Source organism: Triticum dicoccoides, chromosome 6A, assembly GCF_002162155.2.
Source record: "Triticum dicoccoides isolate Atlit2015 ecotype Zavitan chromosome 6A, WEW_v2.0, whole genome shotgun sequence".
Lineage (NCBI taxonomy): Eukaryota > Viridiplantae > Streptophyta > Magnoliopsida > Poales > Poaceae > Triticum > Triticum dicoccoides.
In genome coordinates, this window is record NC_041390.1 from 415058933 (window position 1) to 415067274 (window position 8342).

Sequence of the window (8342 nt, forward strand, 5' to 3'; positions counted from 1 at the left end):
CACCAATATAAATAAAGAATGAGTTCATTACAGTACCTTGAAGTGGTGGTTTGTTTTCTTATACTAACGGAGCTCATGAGATTTTCTGGTGAGTTTTGTGTTGTGAAGTTTTCAAGTTTTGGGTAAAGATTTGATGGATTTTGGAATAAGGCGTGGCAAGAGCCTAAGCTTGGGGATGCCCAAGGCACCCTAAGGTAAAATTCAAGGACAACCAAAAGCCTAAGCTTGGGGATGCCCCGGAAGGCATCCCCTCTTTCGTATTCGTCCATCGATAACTTTACTTGATGCTATATTTTTATTCACCACATGATATGTGTTTTGCTTGGAGCGTATTGTATGATTTGAGGCTTTGCTTTTTAGTTTACTACAATCATCCTTGCTGTACACACCTTTTGAGAGACACACATAAATAGGAATTTATTAGAATACTCTATGTGCTTCACTTATATCTTTTGAGCTAGATAATTTTGCTTTAGTGCTTCACTTATACCTTTTTAAGAGCGCAGTGGTGGTTTTATTTTATAGAAATTATTGATCTCTCATGCTTAACTTATATTATTTTGAGAGTCTTTTAGACCAGCATGGTAATTTTCTTTGGCTATAAAATTAGTCCTAATATGATAGGCATCCAATATGGGTATAATAAAAACTTTCATAAAAAGTGCATTGAATACTATGAGAAGTTTGATACTTGATGATTGTTTTGAGATATGAAGATGGTGATATTAGAGTCCTGCTAGTTGAGTAGTTGTGAGTTTGAAAAATACTTGTTCTAAATTTTGCGATTCACGTAGCATGCACGTATGGTGAACCGCTATGTGATGAAATCGGAGCATGATTTATTTATTGATTGTCTTCCTTATGAGTGGTGGTCGGGAACGAGCGATGGTCTTTTCCTACCAATCTATCCCCCTAGGAGCATGCACTTAGTACTTTGTTTCGATAACTAAAAGATTTTTGCAATAAGTATGTGAGTTCTTTATGACTAATGTTGGGTCCATGGATTATACGCACTCTCACCCTTCCACCATTGCTAGCCTCTCTAGCACCGCACAACTTTCGCCGGTACCATACACCCACCATATACCTTCCTAAAAACAGCCACCATACCTACCTATTATGGCATTTCCATATCCATTCCGAGATATATTGCCATGCAACTTACCACCGTTCCGTTTGTTATGACACGTTACATCATTGTCATATTTCTTTGCATGATCGTGTAGTTGACATCGTATTTGTGGCAAAGCCACCTTTATAATTCTTTCATACATGTTACTCTTGATTCATTGCATATCCTGGTACACCACCAGAGGCATTCACATAGAGACATATTTTGTTCTAGTATCGAGTTGTAAGTAAATAAAAGTGTGATGATCATCATTATTAGAGCGTTGTCCCAAGTGAGGAAAGGATGATGGAGACTATGATTCCCCCACAAGTCGAGATGAGACTCCGGACGAAAAGAAAAAAAGGAGACAAAAAGAGGCCATAAAAAATAGAGGAAAGGGCCCAAATAAAAAAAATGAGAGAAAAAGAGAGAAGGGAAAATGTTACTATCCTTTTACCACACTTGTGCTTCAAAGTAGCACCATGATCGTCATGATAGAGAGTCTCCTATGTTGTCACTTTCATATACTAGTGGGAATTTTACATTATAGAACTTGGCTTGTATATTCCAATGATGGGCATCCTCAAAATGCCCTAGGTCTTCGTGAGGAAGCGAGTTGGATGCACACCCACTTAGTTTCTTTTGTTGAGCTTTCATACGCTTATAGCTCTAGTGCATCCGTTGCATGGCAATCCCTACTCACTCACATTGATATCTATTGATGGGCATCTCCATAGCCCTTTGATATGCCTAGTTGATGTGAGACTATCTTCTCCTTTTTTGTCTTCTCCACAACCACCATTCTATTCCACATATAGTGCTATGTCCATGGCTCATGCTCATATATTGCGTGAAGATTGAAAAAATTTGAGAACATCAAAAGTATGAAACAATTGCTTGGCTTGTCATCGGGGTTGTGCATGATTTAAATACTTTGTGTGATGAAGATAGACCATAGCCAGACTATATTATTTTGTAGGGATAACTTTCTTTGGCCATGTTATTTTGAGAAGACATGATTGCTTTATTAGTATGCTTGAACTATTATTATTTTTATGTCAATATTAAACTTTTGTCTTGAATCTTTTGGATCTGAACATTCATGCCACAATAAAGAAAATTACATTGAGAATTATGCTAGGTAGAATTCCACATCAAAAATTCTGTTTTTATCATTTACCTACTCGAGGACGAGCAGGAATTAAGCTTGGAGATGCTTGATATGTCTCCAACGTATCTGTAATTTTGATTGTTCCATGCTATATATTATCTATTTTGGATGTTTAATGGGATTTAATATACCTTTTTATATTATTTTTGGGACTAACCTACTAACCAAAGGCCTAGTGCAAATTGCTGTTTTTTTGCCTATTTCAGTGTTTTGCAGACAAGGAATATCAAACGGAATCCAAACGGAATGAAACTTTCGGGAGAGTTATTTTTGGAACAAACGCAATCCAGGAGACTTGGAGTGGACGTCAAGGAAGAAACGAGGCGGCCACGAGGTAGGAGGGCGCACCCCCCAGGGTGGGGGGGGGGGGGTAGGCGCGCCCCGCCCTCGTGGGCCCCTCGTGGCTCCGCTGACCTACTTCTTTCGCCTATATATACTCATATACCCCGAAAACATCCGAGAGCACCATGAAACCCTATTTCCACCGCCGCAACCTTCTGTACCCGTGAGATCCCATCTTGGGGCCTTTTCCAGCGCTCCGTCGGAGGGGGAATCGATCACGGAGGGCTTCTACATCAACACCATAGCCTCTCCGATGATGTGTGAGTAGTTTACCATAGACATTTGGGTCCATAGTTATTAGCTAGATGGCTTCTTCTCTCTCTTTTGATCTCAATACAAAGTTCTCCTTGATTCTCTTGGAGATCTATTCAATGTAATTCTTTTTGCGGTGTGTTTGTCGAGATCCGATGAATTGTGGGTTTATGATCAAGATTATCTATGCACAATATTTGATTCTTCTCTGAATTATTTTATGCATGATTTAATATCTTTGCAAGTCTCTTCGAATTATCAGTTTGGTTTGTCCTACTAGATTGATCTTTCTTGCAATGGGAGAAGTGCTTAGCTTTAGGTTCAATCTTGCGGTGTCCTTTCCCAGTGACAGCAGGAGCTGCAAGCACGTATTGTATTGTTGCCATCAAGGATAAAAAGATGGGATTTATATCATATTGCTTGAGTTTATCCCTCTACATCATGTCATCTTGCCTAATGCGTTACTCTGTTCTTATGAACTTAATACTCTAGATGCATGCTGGATAGCGGTCGATGTGTGGAGTAATAGTAGTAGATGCAGAATTGTTTCGGTCTACTTGTCACGGACGTGATGCCTATATACATGATCATGCCTAGATATTATCATAACTATGCGCTTTTCTATCAATTGCTCGACAGTAATTGGTTCACCCACCGTAGAATTTGCTATCTTGAGAGAAGCCACTAGTGAAACCTATGGCCCCCGGGTCTATTTTCCATCATATTATTTTCCTATCTACTTGCTATTTCTATCATTGTTTATTTGCAATCTTTATTTTCCAATCTATACAATAAAAATACCAAAAATATTTATCTTATTATCTCTATCAGATCTCACTTTTGCAAGTGGCCGTGAAGGGATTGACAACCCCTTTATCGAGTTGCTTGCAAGGTTCTTATTTGTTTGTGCAGGTATGAGGGACTTGCGTGTAGTCTCCTACTGGATTGATACCTTGGTTCTCAAAAACTGAGGGAAATACTTAAGCTACTTTGCTGCATCACCCTTTCCTCTTCAAGGGAAAATCAACACATGCTCAAGAGGTAGCATGGCCCCACCCGGTGGACCCCCGGAAACCCTTCGATGGTCCCGGTACAATACCGATAACCCCCGAAATCATTCCGGCGACTGAAACTGGACTTCCCATATATAAATCTTCGCCTCCGGACCGTTCCGGAACTCCTTGTGATGTCGGGGATCTCATCCGGGACTCCGAACAACCTTCTGTAACCACATACTATTTCTCATAACAACTCTAGCGTCACCGAACCTTAAGTGTGTAGACCCTACGGGTTCGGGAACCATGCAGACATGACGGAGACATCTCTCCGGCCAACAACCAGCAGCGGAATCTGGATACCCATGTTGGCTTCCACATGTTCCACGATGATCTCGTCGGATGAACCACGATGTCGAGGATTCAATCAATCCCGTATACAATTCCCTTTGTCTATCGGTATGTTACTTGCCCGAGATTCGATCATCGGTTTCTCTATACCTCATTCAATCTCGTTACTGGCAAGTATCTTTACTCATTCCGTAATGCATGATACCGTGGCTAACTCCTTAGTCGCATTGAGCTTGTTATGATGATGCATTACCGAGTGGGCCCAGAGATACCTCTCCATCATACGGAGTGACAAATCCTAGTCTCGATTCGTGCCAACCCAACAGATACTTTCGGAGATACTTGTAGTGCACCTTTATAGCCACCCAGTCATGTTGTGACGTTTGGTACACCCAAAGCATTCCTACAGTATCCGGGAGTTGCACAATCTCATGGTCTAAGGAAATGATACTTGACATTAGAAAAGCTTTAGCAAATGAACTACACGATCTTGTGCTATGCTTAGGATTGGGTCTTGTCCATCACATCATTCTCCTAATGATGTGATCCCGTTATCAACGACATCCAATGTCCATGGTCAGGAAACCATGACCATCCATTGATCAATGAGCTAGTCAACTAGAGGCTTACTAGGGACATATTACGATCTATGTATTCACACATGTATTACGGTTTCCGATTAATACAATTATAGCATGAATAATAGACAATTATCATGAACATGGAAATATAATAATAACCACTTTATTATTGTCTCTAGGGCATATTTCCAAAAGTCTCCCACTTGCACTAGAGTCAATAATCTAGTTACATTGTGATGAATCGAACACCCATAGAGTTCTGGTGTTTATCATGTTTTGCTCACGGAAGAGGTTTAGTCAACAGATCTACGACATTTAGATCCGTATGCACTTTACAAATATCTTGTCTCCATCTTGAATATATTCACGAATGGAGTTGAAGTGACGCTTGATATGCCTGGTCTTCTTGTGAAACCTGGGCTCCTTGGCAAGGGCTATAGCTCCAGAGTTGTCACAGAAGAGAGTCATCGGGCCCGACGCATTGGGAATGACTCCTAGGTCGGTGATGAACTCCTTCATCCAGACTGCTTCCTGTGCAGCCTCCGAGGCAACTATGTACTCCGCTTCACATGTAGATCCCACCACGACGATTTGCTTGCAACTGCACCAGCTTACTGCCCCACCATTCAAAATATACACGCATCCAGTTTGTGACTTGGAGTCATCCAGATCTGTGTCCAAGCTAGCATCGAAGTAACCCTTTACGACGAGCTCTTCGCCACCTCCATAAACGAGAAACATATCCTTAGTCCTTTTCAGGTACTTCAGGATATTCTTGACCGCTGTCCAGTGTTCCATACCGGGATCACTTTGGTACCTCCCTACCAAACTTAAGTCAAGGTTAACATCAGGTCTGGTACATAGCATGGCATACATAATAGACCCTATGGCTGAGGTATAGGGGATGACACTCATCTTTTCTCTATCTTCTGTCGAGGTTGGGCATTGAGCCGTGCTCAATTTCACACCTTGCAATACAGGAAAGAACCCCTTCTTGGACTGATCCATATTGAACTTCTTCAATATCTTGTCAAGGTATGTGCTTTGCAGAAGACCAATGAGGTGTCTTGATCTATCTCTATAGATCTTGATGCATAATATGTAAGCAGATTCTCCAAGGTCCTTCATTGAAAAACACTTATTCAAGTAGGCCTTTATGCTTTCCGAGAGTTCTACATAATTTCCCATCAATAGTATGTCATCCACATATGAAAGTGCGTTATATCGACTAGAGGGGGGTGAATAGGTGATTTTTATGAAAGTCTTCAAAACATGGAAGTTATGAAGACAAACAGCAGAGATATGCCTATTACTATGCAGCGGAAGGTAGACTACACTAGGCAAGCCATGGTCAAGTATCAACAGAGTGAAAGCACAGTGACAAATAGCTGCAGTGTAATAAGGATCAGGTAGGAAGATATTATGAAGCCAAACAGATCATACACTCGGGGTGTGAAGACAAAAGATAGAACAGACATGCAATGACTTCACAATGAGTGATCAGTAAGTAAAAGGAAGTGAAGATGAAACCAGTGACTCGTTGAAGACAATGATGTGTTGGACCAGTTCTAGTTGCTGTGACAACTGTACGTCTGGTTGGAGCGGCTAGGTATTTAAACCTTAGGACACACAGTCCCGGACACCCAGTCCTGAACACGCAGCTCAGGACACCAAGTCCTCACCGTATTCTCCTTGAGCTAAGGTCACATAGTCCTCGCCCAATCACTCTGGTAAGTCTTCAAGGTAGACTCCCAAACCTTCACAGACTTCGTTCACTAGCAATCCACAATGTCTCTTGGATGCTCAGAACGCAACGCCTAACCGTCTGGAGGATGCACAGTCCTCAAGTGTAATAAGTCTTCAGATCACTCAGACAAGAAGACTTAAGTGATGCCCAATTTACTCTGGCTCTGGGTGGTTAGGGCTTTCTCCTCGCTAGGAATTTTCTCTCAAAGGCTTCGAGGTGGGTTGCTCTCAAACGACAAAAGCCGTGCACTGAAATCTGAGCAGCCAACCGTTTATGGTTGTAGGGGGTGGACTATTTATAGCCACTGGGCAACCCGACCTGATTTGTCCGAAATGACCCTGGGTCACTAAGGAACTGACACGTGTCCCAATGGTCAGATTTCAAACTCACACGGCAACTTTACTTGGCGACGTGTGAGTTTGAAATCTGACCGGTGGGACACGTGTCAGTTCCTTAGTGACCCAGGGTCATTTCGGACAAATCAGGTCAGGTTGCCCAGTGGCTATAAATACTCCACCCCCTACAACCATAAACGGTTGGCTGCTCAGATTTCAGTGCACGGCTTTTGTCGTTTGAGAGCAACCCACCTCGAAGCCTTTGAGAGAAAATTCCTAGCGAGGAGAAAGCCCTAACCACCCAGAGCCAGAGTAAATTGGGCATCACTTAAGTCTTCTTGTCTGAGTGATCTGAAGACTTATTACACTTGAAGACTGTGCATCCTCCAGACGGTTAGGCGTTGCGTTCTGAGCATCCAAGAGACATTGTGGATTGCTAGTGAACAAAGTCTGTGAAGGTTTGGGAGTCTACCTTGAAGACTTACCAGAGTGATTGGGCGAGGACTATGTGACCTTAGCTCAAGGAGAATACGGTGAGGACTTGGTGTCCTGAGCTGCGTGTTCAGGACTGGGTGTCTGGGACTATGTGTCCTAAGGTTTAAATACCTAGCCGCCCCAACCAAACGTACAGTTGTCACAGCAACTGGAACTGGTCCAACACATCATTGTCTTCAACGAGTCACTGGTTCATCTTCACTTCCTTTTACTTACTGATCACTCATTGTGAAGTCATTGCATGTCTGTTCTATCTTTTGTCTTCACACCCTGAGTGTATGATCTGTTTGGCTTCATAATATCTTCCTACCTGATCCTTATTACACTGCAGCTATTTGTCACTGTGCTTTCACTCTGTTGATACTTGACCATGGCTTGCCTAGTGTAGTCTACCTTCCGCTGCATAGTAATAGGCATATCTCTGCTGTTTGTCTTCATAACTTCCACGTTTTGAAGACTTTCATAAAAATCGCCTATTCACCCCCCCTCTAGTCGATATAACACACTTTCAATTGGTATCAGAGCAAGGTGCTCCCTTGTTCTGTGTGATTCGGTTTAACCACCTGGAGTTTTAGCTATGTCGACTGCAGGGATAATCAAAGTCTCCGCTGCGTGCCCCGTCTTCGATGGAACTGAATATCCCTACTGGAAGAATAAGATGTGCATGCATCTTGAATCTATTGACGTCGACCTATGGTATGTCGTCGAGAATGGCGTTCCCAAGGCTGGAGAAGGTGTCACTGCTGCTGATGTCAAGAAGTTCACTCAACTGGACTCTACTGCCAAGAATATCATCTGTGGTCATCTCACCAAAGGACAGTATGGCCGTGTGAGTGCCTTGAAGACATCCAAGCTGGTCTGGGACTGGCTCTCCAAGGTCAATGAAGGCATCTCAACCCAGAGAGATCAGAGAATCAGCGTTCTTCGCAACCTCTTCAACCGCTTGAAGCAAAATGACAATG